Genomic DNA, 12,663 nt, shown 5'->3' with positions numbered 1-12,663 from the left:
TTTCAGTCTGGTGGGAGGGCTGCGTGGGTGTCTTCTCAGCCAGCTGGAGGCACGCACCTGCCTAGCCCTTCTGCAGCAGGTCATTAACTCATCTTTCCCTCCGAGATGGCTCTGAATTTTACAAACTTCCCTTTAGTGTTTCCTCAGCTGAAAAGAGAAGGAAGGGTCCGTGTGCCCCATGCTGCCTGCCCACTGCAGAGTGCCCCCCAGGGCTGCCCTCTGAGCACCCTGTCTGGATGGCAAGAGAACAGCGAGAACATGCCGTCTCTGGAGACGCATTCTGCACGCGTCATTTGTCTCCACTCTGTGTCTGGATTAAAACTGCTTAGTTTGGTGACGAGAGACTCATACAGGTAGTTCCTCCTGATGAGGGTAGAAACGCCGTCGCTTCTGCCCTAACAGCTTGAGCAGGGAACCCAAGCATGCGTCACTGACTGCAATTCCCAAATGCAAACTTGAATGTGCTTTTTCCTCTAAGCAAACTCAGAGGGCAGGGGCTTCTACGCAGCTTCTCTTCCTTGCTTCTTTTTATTTTTTAATAAAGGGCAAAGAGTTCTCAGCTTTTTTTTTTTTTTCTTCTTTTTTTGATTCAGAGTCTCGCTCTGTCGCCCAGGCTGGAGTGCAGTGGCCGGATCTCGGCTCACTGCAAGCTCCGACTCCCGGGTTCACGCCATTCTCCTGCCTCAGCCTCTCGAGAAGCTGGGACTACAGGCGCCTGCCACCACGCCCGACTAATTCTTCTGTGTTTTTAGTAGAGACAGGGTTTCACCGTGCTCGCCAGGATGGTCTTGATCTCCTGACCTCGTGATCTGCCCGCCTCGGCCTCCCAAAGTGCTGGGATTACAGGCGTGAGCCACCGCGCCCGGCCTCTCAGCTTTTTTAATAAAGAGCAAAGTTTCTTCCTGGAAGATGTGCTCTGTGTTTCTTCCTGTTCAGTCGTCTTAGAATTCCCCATGCAGGGGGCGCCATCTGGGGCTTCAGTCCTAAACTAGGCTGTGGGACAGCTCCGGGGCTCTGGTTCCTGGAGTGGGGTGTCTGGAGTTGCTTTATTACATGCTCAGGACAAGCAGACAGACTCTGAGCTACAACAAGACATGGAGAAAAGGCGAAAATGAGCTGACAAATCAGTTGTCAGGAGTCACATTAAGAGGCTGGACCTCACAGGTCCCACAGCCCCGAAGAGGCTTAAGCTGATGTCCTCAGGCCTCCAGCTGCGGGAAAATGACAGTGACCATTACTAGGAAGGCACACCCCAGGCTTGAAGCACCAGACAAGTGAGTTGTCCACCATGAAGGCAGCAGACCCCTCACCTCTGTCACGCACATACAGGAACAAGGAAAACAAACATTTCAAGTAGGAAGAACTATGACAGGTAGGAGGGCGACGGGTGAAGAAATTCATTAGTATCTTTGATGCCACTTTGTAAACCTGAAAATTAACATGCCAAAACTCTCTGAGGGATGGCTTATGGGAAAGCTACGGATGGACTGCAGGTGCCGGGAGGCCGGAGAAAAGGGCTGTTTCTCTGGGAAGCTGGAGAAATGTCCCAAACACTATTGTCATTGGTAACAGATGATAACATATAAGACCCGAACAGAATCGCTGGCAGCATTGGTCCTTCTCCCTGTTTGTCATCTGACAGTGAACATGTACGTGACCAGGACGGCCCCAGGTGCGCCAGGGGTGGGGGAGATCACACCCCGTCACCAGGACGTGCCCATCTGTGGTCAGGAATGGCTGCCCCATCCATTCGCTCATCCAGTGCCATCCTTCTGCCCGAGTGGAACACAATTTGATGTCTTCCAAGAAGTCATCCGGGCAGCCGGGCTAGAAAGTGAGAGCCTACAGTTCATTATAACTGAATGAACTGAGCCACCCTAACTCCATCCTCTCCTTCCATGGAACTGCTCCTCAGGCTGATCCACTGGATCTCAGAAATACTCGGGAGTCCACCGTCTCCCCATTCCCAATGCCAGACCCTCCTCACCCCCAACTGGATGGTTACAGCAGCTTCCCCTCTACTCTGTAAATCTCCCTTGGGTCATCCTGAAAAAAAAAAAAAAAGAGAGAATTTCTGCCTCCAGGTGATTTGAACTCCCCATTCTGTACCTCTTCCTAAATCTCTATAGAAATATCCAAAGAAAAAACAGTAGGAAAATAGTCTGCATTTGTGCTGAGAATCAAAATCACGACCACCCACAAGGGAGCTCTTGCAAGACAACATGAGCGAGCCCTGTCTAAGGGAGGAGCTTTCCAACCTGAAACTCCCCACCTGCAAAAGAAAAGTCCACCTGGACACGAAGTGAAAGGAACCCCTGAGGAACCGTGCAAACTCCACAGAGGTCAGGATTCCGGGTAGGAGCAGCTTGAGGGCTGAGGTATGGGCTGGGCAAATCTGCAAATGCCTCGTGAAAGTGCACAGATGTTGGCAAGAGGGGACTAAATGTGAACTTTGGACCTGGCTTACCCTTGCTGTGGCTGGAAGCCCAGTGGTGAGCGAATAGGTACTTCCCAAACTTTGATGGCACCAACCCGGAGGACTTGTGAAGACACACATTCCCAGGCCCCACACCAGAGTTTCTGAGCTAGTGCCTCCGGAGTGGGCATTTCCAGCAGGTACTCGGGGGTTGCCCACACTGCCAGTCCTGGGCTCCATTGAGAGAACCTCTTGAGCACACTAAGTGTTGGTGAGAGAAGAGTAGAGCCCGGGCAACTTCTGGATTATTAAAACAAACGGAAAAGAATTCCTTTAGGCCTGTAACAAACCTCCCTTCATTCAATTACAGTGAACTGTAGGCTCTCAATATAGCCTGCACATTCATTAATGTGGCAAAATAAAAGTGAAGTAGTCCTCATAATAAAGCTCATAATAATAGTAATAATAAGTCCATAATAACAGGATCAATTTAAAGAACATAAAGAAACATTACCCGCATGAAACAGAACATTTAGGAAATTTCTGAATTACATTGCTTGAGATGAACCAGAGAATCTGAATCAAATAAGAACTCATTGAGGGGAATCAGTAACACACTGTAAATATGAAAATGGAATCATCTGAGATCAGAAAAGACTACTTTCTTTTCTTTTTTTTTTTTTTTTTTTGAGACGGAGTCTCACTCTGTTGCCCAAGCTGGAGTGCAGTGGCGCGGTCTCCGCTCACTGCAAGCTCTGCTGCCTCCTGGGTTCACACCATTCTCCTGCCTCAGCCTCCCTAGAAGCTGGGACTACAGGCACCCGCCACCACGCCTGGCTAGTTTTTTTGTATTTTTAGTAGAGACGGGGTTTCACCATGTTCGCCAGGATGGTCTCCATCTCCTGACCTCGTGATCCGCCCTCCTCAGCCTCCCAAAGTGCTGGGAATACAGGCGTAAGCCACCGCACCCCACCGAAAAGACTACTTTCAGATGAGAACACAATTGCCAGAATTAACAATGCAAAAGAAGCTCGGAAGAACAGACTGGATAGTGCATACAATCAAATCAGTGAATCTGGCTGGAATTGAGAGGTTTCTCCAGAATTCAGAGAAAACAGCTTAAGTGAGCTATGATGAGGAAAAGATAAGCAAAATGGAAGATTGATCCAAGAGATCAAATATAAGCACAGTAGGAATTCCAGAAGGTGAATACACAGTAAGTGAAAGAAACACATTAATCAAATCAACAACGTGGAAAAACTTCCCTGACTTGGAAAAATATTTGCATCTTCAAATAAAACGGGCTTACTGAGAACCAGCAAAGGGAGCGTCACCACAGTCATAGCCCAGTAAAATGTGCACACTTTGTAAGCAAATCAAACTGACAATAGTGCAGATAGAAAAAACAACATATCAATCTAAAGAAATGAAAATCCCAAAACTAGATTTCTTCTCTGGGACATTAAATACGAGAATAGAATGAAGGAACATCTACAGAATGTTAATGAGATTACATTGTTTCAGAAATATTCTGAAGATGTCACTGGCCATACCCATTTCTCAAGAAGTCAGAGAGTTTTGTTCCATGTGACACCCAGTGGAATTCGGAGGAACATCTCACAACCTGCCCTGACTCAGCGCTTGTTAGTTTTCTTGCTTTACAACCCCCGCCCCCCGCCCCGGGCACAGCAGATTTCAAGCTCCCAATATGACGTCAGTGAACTTGGAGCTGGGAGGAGGTGCCCAGCGTCAGCTCTCACTACCTGGGGTGAGTGGCCTCCAGCACATCCTAATTGGAATCCTGCTCCCGGCCCCCAGATCCATGACTGCCTGAGGTTAGCTGGCCAGGACTCAGGAACTGGTGGGAATCTGCCAATCAGACTCACCTTCTCCAGCCTCTTAACTAAAAGGCAGAGACTACTGTCAGCCACTGAAGCTGAGGGGCCATGACATAAAATTGAGTCTTGTGGCAAAAGAAGTCAGCAAACCAGGCTGGTAAAGAAGAGGAGGGTGGCAGAGAGGCACAGAGGAGCATGGGTGAGAGGCCCTGCGGCTCCCAACTAACAAGGGAAGGGGCTGGAATCCAGGGAGCTTGATTGCTTACTTGCTTGCTTATTTACTTATTTACTTACTTATTTTGGAGACAGGGTCTCACTCTGTTGCCCAGGTGGGAGTGCAGTGGTGTGACCTTCGTTCACCACAGCCTCGACCTCCTGGGCTCAAGCGATCCTCCCACCTCAGCCTCCCAAGTAGCTGGGACTGCAGGTGTGCACCATCACATCCAGCTGATATTTTAATTTTTGTAGAGATGGGGTCTGGCTATATTGCCCAGGCTGCTCTTGAGCTCCTGGGCTCAAATGATCCTCCTGCCTCAGCCTCCCAAAGTGCTGGGATTACAGGCGTGAGTCACCGTGCCTGGCCCGGGGAGTTTTAATTTCTAGTTTCTCAACAGGCCTGCAGGGATCAGCTTCTTGGCTCCTTTGGATTCCCTCATTTCCTTTTGTTCATAAAAATCCCCTCCCTCTACTTTATGCTTAAGCTAGGAAGTCGATAGAGAAGAGAGGTCTAGTTCTTGTTAAGCTCTAAAGAGCTTAACTAGAACATCGCGTAACACAACACTTCCACTTCTGGGAATTTATTATAAAGAAATAATGTTGATGTTTGCATAGATGTAGCTACAAGAATATTTGCCATTTCGTCTAACGTGGTGAAAGCCAGGAACCAATCTAAATGTCCAGTGATAGAGACAGGTTAATAAATTATGATACATTTGCTAACAAAAGACACCAGGCAGTTATTGAAAATGATAACATAAATAGTTAACACTATATAAATAATCCCAGCACTTTGGGAGGCTGAGGCGGGCGGATCACGAGGTCAGGAGATCGAGACCATCCTGGCTAACACAGTGAAACCCCGTCTGTACTAAAAATACAAAAAAAAAAAAAAAATTAGCTGGGCGTGGTGGTGGGCGCCTGTAGTCCCAGCTAGTTACTCGGGAGACTGAGGCAGGAGAATAGTGTGAACCCAGGAGGCAGAGCTTGCAGTGAGCAGAGATCACGCTGCTGCACTCCAGCCTGGGTGACAGAGGGAGACTCCACCTAAAAAAAAAAAAAAAAAAATTAAGTAAAAATGTTTACAAAACAGCCTGTGCTATATCATCTCATTTTGCTAAAACATGTATTTTTTATTTGTATGAAACATGCATGAAAATGTCACATGTCTGGGTCGTAGAATTATGAGTTGTGTATATGTTCTGTTTCTCTGTATTTTCTACATTTAACACTTATTACTCTCCTAGTAAGAAAGAAAAATGAGCTCTGTGTTCCCATAGTACCTTGTTTATACCTCAACTCTAGGAATCGGAAACTTGGTGTATAGTTTATCTGTTTCTATGTTGGCTTTCATTCGAGGGCGGGGTGGTATTTAGTCACTCATGCCCCACTGTGCCCATACCTGGCACAGAGAAGGGGCTCCAATTGTTACCAAATGCCTTCTTTCAGCACTCAATTGCGAGATCTGTCTCCCCATAAATAACCTCCAAGCAGTCACTTTATGTCCCATGCAACACCATCTATTGTTATTTATCCTCCTCTTCACTCTCACTGCTTAGCCCTCTGCATAGTCTCCCTTTACCCTGGGTCATCTTATCTGAGGCCATTAGAAATTAATCCTGAAACAGTGACTCCTGAATCTCTACCTGCAGCCCTAGCTTGTAGTTTAAGGGTCGCCTTGCCTCCGGATAGTTCCATCTTGGCAGCTAGAATGCAACGAATCCAAGCAGAACTTCTGTTTTGTCTTTTTTCCTGCCCTCCCACCTAAATCTGCTCCTTATATACTCCTGAGCTCTGAAAAGATCACCCTCCCTCCTCTAGTCACTCCAGCTAGAAACACAGTCTTAGAAGCTACTTCCTGGCTCTCTCTCCCCATAGATTACCAGGTCATAAATCCAGCTGATCTCGACCTTGACCTTCCCCCCAAACTCCCAAGTATATTCCCTTCTTGCCACTCCTGTCTCAGTCCAAGGCCTAATGACATCTCACCTGCAAGACTGCAAATCCTTCCTTCAGAATGGTCTACAGGCTGCAGCCTGTGCCATCTTCCTAAAACACTCCTGGGCTTAAGATCTTCCAATGAATCACCCCGACTGACCCACGGCATGAAGTCCAGAAGACGCAGGACGTACAGTGTGATCTTCCCCTACTGATCCTCAGCGCCGATCTCCATCATTTTCCCAAACACAACCCAGCCCCGACGCGGGGTGAACTCACCGCCATTCCGGAGCCGTCTCAGTGCCCCTGCACGTGGCTTCCTCTGTCTGTGCTGCCCTCTCACCCAGTCCTCTTAACCACATCCTTTCATCCTGAAAGTTCTGCTAATTGCCATCCACTGCCTAAAGCCTTCCCAGAGCTGGTGGTGCCCCTTCTGCTGTGACCCCAGAGCCCATGTGCTTACTCGAGTGGCCGGTGCCACTGGTCACATCTGATTGGTGTTTTGCTGGTCTCTTCCTCAGAGAGATGTGACCTCCCTGAGGTCCAAGTCTGTGTCTGAGACGTGAGGTGTGAGTGCAGCCCAGTGTCACACACAGCCTGTGACATGTAGCAAGTCCTAATGAATTAATTACACCTTACAGTCCCTAACAAAACGATACATTCTTTCAAGCTAACAGCTGTTAACTACTCCACAGGGCCCAGTAGAGCAACATGGAGTCAGTTAATAAAGCAGAATCTTTCCGCGCTCTGAGAGCAGGTGCTCCATTGAAACAGATTCTGTGGAGCATAAAACACGTGGTGAGATTTTGGTCAATGCCTCGACATTATGAATATTGCCTATGAGCTCTTTCAGTTCACCAGGGAGGGTTAGAGTGCCACTCCAGTCCCTCTGACCTCCTCTCCTTCCCCTCCAATTATCATCTGTTGTCACTTGATTGGTGTACGGGAGGACACACAACTTGTTTATGACGCCTGACCTGCAGCATTAGATGGTTCCTATGGCAGCAGCAAAGGCAAACACCTGACTTAAAGAGCAGGAGCAAGACTGGGACACCCATACGGGCTGCAAGGCTGGCAATGCACCCTGGATCTTGCCTTCGCAGAGGAACTAATTGTGCATTGTGCACTGACACACTCTCATTATGGCCTCATTATGGGAGAAGCCAGGCTCAAGGAATATTCAAGGAACTCTAAGTTGTTCGGTTTGTAACATCAGGCAGGGGGAAGGTGAAAGGAAGCAGAGGGAGATGAAGCAGCTGAGATAGATGTGAGATGGAATATGGTTAATAATAGTAATTATATTAGTGATAGCATACATTATTCATATTTAGTTAACAGTCATTATATTAGCAATGATAGTAATAGTTATGAGTTAATGAGCTAATGATGATTACGGTGAATGTTATAATAATAATAGATAGAAGAATAATTCTCTGGTAACACATCAATCTGAAAAGCAGTGAAATATGGAACTGCAAGTGGCATGAATATGTCCATGAGAAGAACAGAGCGTGAGAAGCCATGTATGTGGGAAATTGTCAGAGGATAAAGGAGGACAACTAAGATAGGAAGTCTCTCGTTAGAACTGCCGGTCGGTCCAGCGTCATTTCCTGCAGAGACCTGAGTGGCACGCAGGTGTCTCCTGAGCGCTCCAGGGCAGTGGTCCCCAGCCTTTTTGGCACAGGGACTGGTTTCGTGGGAGACAGTTTTTCTACCAATATGGGTGGGGGATGGTTTCGGGATGATTCAAGCGCATTCCATTTATTGTGCACTTTATTTCTATGATGATTACGTTGTAATATAGAATGAAATAATTATACAACTCACCATCACGTAGAATCAGTGGGAGCCTTGAGCTTGTTTTCCTGCAATTATGGTCCTATCCAGGGGTGATGGGAGACAGTGACAGATCATCAGGCATTAGATTCTCATAGGGAGTGTGCCTCATGTGCACAGTTCACAATAGGGTTCGTGCTATTATGAGAATCTAATGCAGCCGCTGATCTGAAAGGAGGCAGAGCTCTGGTGGTAATGCCAGCGATGGGAGCAGCTGTAAATACAGATGAAGCTTTGCTGCTCCCCTGCTGCTGTGCAGCTTGGTTCCTAATAGGCCATGGACCGATACCAGTCTGTGGCCAGGGGGTTGGGAACCCCTGCTCCAGGGTACTGTGGTGTTGAGAGGGAAGACACGTGGCCCATGCTACCCCCAGATTCCTGATCTTTTGTCGAGTTTAAGGTGGGAGGGCAGCCCCTGGGATGGCTGACCTGAGACCCAGTCTAAGAAAGGTTCCTCTGTTATCTCTGCCTAGAAGGGGACTCCAACAAAGCTGTGAATTACACATAAGGCCCTTGAAATGGACTTTCTTGGGCCCTGAAACAGAAAACTAGAAATATAACAGAGGTGGTTTCTGCTTTACTGAGGGTTTGATCAGAATCCGTGAGCCCTAAGTCTTTTCATCTTTGTATGGAGACCAGAAACTTTGAGTGCAGAAGGAGGTGTGTGTGCACACTTGTGTGTGCATGCACTTGCCATGCTATCTACATACATGTGCATGTCTCAGTTTTTCCTCCTTGTGGGCTCTGGAAATAGAATGTGTGACTTAATGCTTTTAATTTGACAGCTGGTCCCATAGATTCCTCTAATCCTGGTTAAGGAGTGTGGTTCATCAGGCTTTACTCCAACAGAAGCCATGACTTCCTGACCACCCACACCCCCACTTACTTCTTAGCAGCCCCCTGCTCTCAGGGTTCGTTTTACCTGCTGGCCCCTGAAGGACAACCTGATGCCCCTGAGCATAGGGAGGGGCTCACCTGTGAGTTCCCACAGTACCCCAAAGTGTAGCCTGTGTCTTGGGGAATCTGTCACAGCTTTCTGTGGCCTGATTGTAATGAGGCTTCCCGTCTACCCTGGAGAGAAACCCTCACAGAGGACACCTGATATCCCAGCCATCCTTGCATCACACTCATAACTACCAACAGAATACAGAGGTTCAATAAATATTAGCTAAGGGCATAATGAATGCTGACTTGGAAATAGAGACACCTACCTATAAGACAAGGGAAAGAAATCAGAGACTTATGCTATCAAGTGACTGATTTTCATTTAGTGACAAAAATGATTAGGTCTGAAAAGAATTTTGAAGGTGTATGCTCCATGAAACAGACCGAATTTTGGTATGTTTTATACTATTTCAAGATTCATTTGATAGAAAACAATTACGTTGTCGTCAGTTTGTTAAGGGATGATGGGAGTGTTTTTAGATGGAAAAGATTTGCTCTCAGTCTGTGAGCTTTGGGGCCTATCATCAAAATGGTGAAATGTCAGGCACTTGGCATGATAAGCAACTTTATACTATGAGTCTGCATCTTTGCCTGTGTCAGGAATTGCCAATATAAGCTAAAATTCTCTATTATCTATCTATCTATCTATCCATCCATCCATCCATCCATCCATCCATCCACCCATCCACCTATCTCCCTGACAACCTGTCTGTCTAACTATCTATCAATTAATAATCTACAACTTTCCCTTTTCCACAAGCTGGAAGGTAAAATGAAGGGTAACATGAAGTATATAGAATTTGGGAAGAATATTGCTAAATTTCTCTAATACATAATTATTCAGGAAAGAAACTGCTATTCAATATTTTCCCTAGAAAAGCAATGCACACACACATACAGAAGCAAAGCGCGCAATGCAGGCAAACAGAAATAATTCCTAGCTGGTCTCTTAAGTAATTATTTGAGGCCATGTTAAATCTTACCTAAGAATTGTTTAAGACAACTGATTTGCCTATAACATGTGCAGACAGTCGACTTTCCATCATCTTTTAAGACAAAGGTGGCAAGGGTTTAAATAATCCCCTTTTCTATCATAGCACTAAGAAGTGTGCAAGGAAAATAGAATTTCAGGACCCCAAACTCACTGTGCCAAGGGGAAGTTAGGGCTGGGAACTGAGTCATGCAAAACACTGCCCTCCTTTTGTTCCCAAACAGACAGCTATGATCTCAAATGTTTATCTCATGTAAAGTGTAGATTTACTAAGCAGACGGAGTTTCATAATTGACTTTCCCTCATTCCCTCTCTTCACATGTAAAGTGTAGATTCACTGAGGGCTGGTCAGGGTCTCACAGCAATGTGACCACTGGCCTCATTGCCTACTCTCCCTCCCTCTTTCCGTACCCCTCCTCCTGCTTGTTCTTTTCTCTAAATACTGAAGTTCCCAAAACTCTCTTTGGAAAAAGCACAGGCCATAGATCCTACTATGACTTGTGTTTCTTCTTCCTGGGTGTGCCCTCAACCTTGGCAAAATAAACTTCTAATTGATTGAGATCTGCTCCAGTCACTTTTTGGTTAGCAGAAGTAAAATGATAGACTTTTCAAAGATTAACGTCTCCTTCCGCTTAATAAAGTGATGAAGAATGATCAAATAAATGGTAGTTTACTAAATAAAAAAGAAGGTAAAATATCTACAGAATGAATAGTTACACAAAACGTGGCCAGGCCAGGCTTTGGATAGAGTGGTCTGGGTGGAAGGCGGCTAGAGCGTGTAAAACCCAGCCAGTCAGCACGTGACTTGGTACTAAGCTCTCAAGGGTACTTTATCAATTTCCATGACAACTTGGAGTCAGCCACGGAGGGTGCTTGGTTAGGGTATGTATTAGTCCATTCTCGCGCTGCTAATGAAGACATATCCACGACTGGGCAATTCATAAAGAAAAAGAGGCTGAATGGACTCACAGTTCCACATGACTAGGGAGGCCTCACAATCATGGCGGAAGATGAGGGAAGACCAAACGGCCGTCTTACCTGGAGGCAGGCAAGACAGAATGAGGGCTAAGCGAGAGGGGAAACCCCTCATAAAACCATCAGATCTCGCGAGACTTGTTCACTACCACAAGAACAGCAAGGGATAAACCCACCCCTATGATTCAATTATCTCTCCCCGGGTCCCTCCCACAACACGTGGGAATTATGGGAGCTACAATTCAAGATGAGATTTGGGTGGGGACACAGCCACACCACATCAGGGTACACGCTCTTCAGGGGTCTCCTACCAAAGACTCCCCTGGCTCCAACAAGGGCCTTTACACTGGCTTTCTACAGAGAGTGAGCCCGGGAGAATGGGGCAGAAGCCAGGCTCCAGCTTTCTCCGGCTTCTCCTACCCCTGCTCCTACCAGGTCATTCGCACAGAGACCCTGTTATTTGGAAAATACCCTCAACTTCTTGTGCCCTTAGGGCCTAATTTAAAGCTCTCAGGTTCTGCAGCTATACAAGAGAATCATCAGCAGTTGTGGGATCAGCAGTCGTGGGATTTCCGGGAGAAATGTGCCTCACAAAGTGGACTGCAGGATGGCGCGTGATTCAAGTTTGACAGCCGCATCCATATTATCAACACCCACCTAAAAGGAGTTCAGTCTTGCCAGTCACTTAGACACATCAAACATCCTCGCTTTCGAAGACTTTTGAAATGATTTCCTTTTAAAAGTTCAAATGATTCTGAAGGTTCATTTAAATTCTCAAAAAAGCAAGCAAATTGACCGATCAAATTGTATGGACATTTTTTCAACATTCCACTTAGCTTTTAATTACCCAACGAGCCATCAGGGCTCCGCTGGAGCTGCTCTGGGGACACTTCCCAGCCTGTGTCACTGTGGCTGTCACAGATAACCCAACACTCTGTCCTCAAGCAAAAAATCATTTTGCGATAAGAGTTGGGGAAGATGACCGAGCACGTGCATGAGCAAACCTTTGAACTTCCCTGGCTTCATGGTTTCGGCGTGCTTTTCAAAAATAGCATCAGCAATTAGACCATGTTTGTGCGGCAACTGCAAACATACCATTTCTGAGTTCCAGGAGCATAAAAATCCTCTAAGCCATTAATCTTAGGTTTTCTCATTTCTGCCACAACCTCGCTGTGATTTCAATGCAGTTTCTCTCTATATGTGCACATGTACACACTTTCTTCATTTTCTCTGAATTTTTGACATAACAATCTTTGCCCCCTCCCGATTTCTGAAAGCAGAATATTATACACATTGAAAAGATTTGACATGAAGCCAGTAAGACACAATAACGTAGGATGAGCAGGAATGAAAAAAGGCAAGCACGGTAATAATGCAGAAAAACATATTGCAGCAGCAACTTGCACCTAATTATGATAAAGGCATAAATGGACTGTATAATGCAAATGCTTTCAACCAAATATGAGGAAAAGCGGCAAATGGGTTTGCACTAACTGCAAAATGCTAAG

Source organism: Theropithecus gelada, chromosome 3, assembly GCF_003255815.1.
Source record: "Theropithecus gelada isolate Dixy chromosome 3, Tgel_1.0, whole genome shotgun sequence".
In the NCBI taxonomy this organism is placed as follows: Eukaryota; Metazoa; Chordata; class Mammalia; order Primates; family Cercopithecidae; genus Theropithecus; species Theropithecus gelada.
This window is presented reverse-complemented; position numbering follows the sequence as displayed.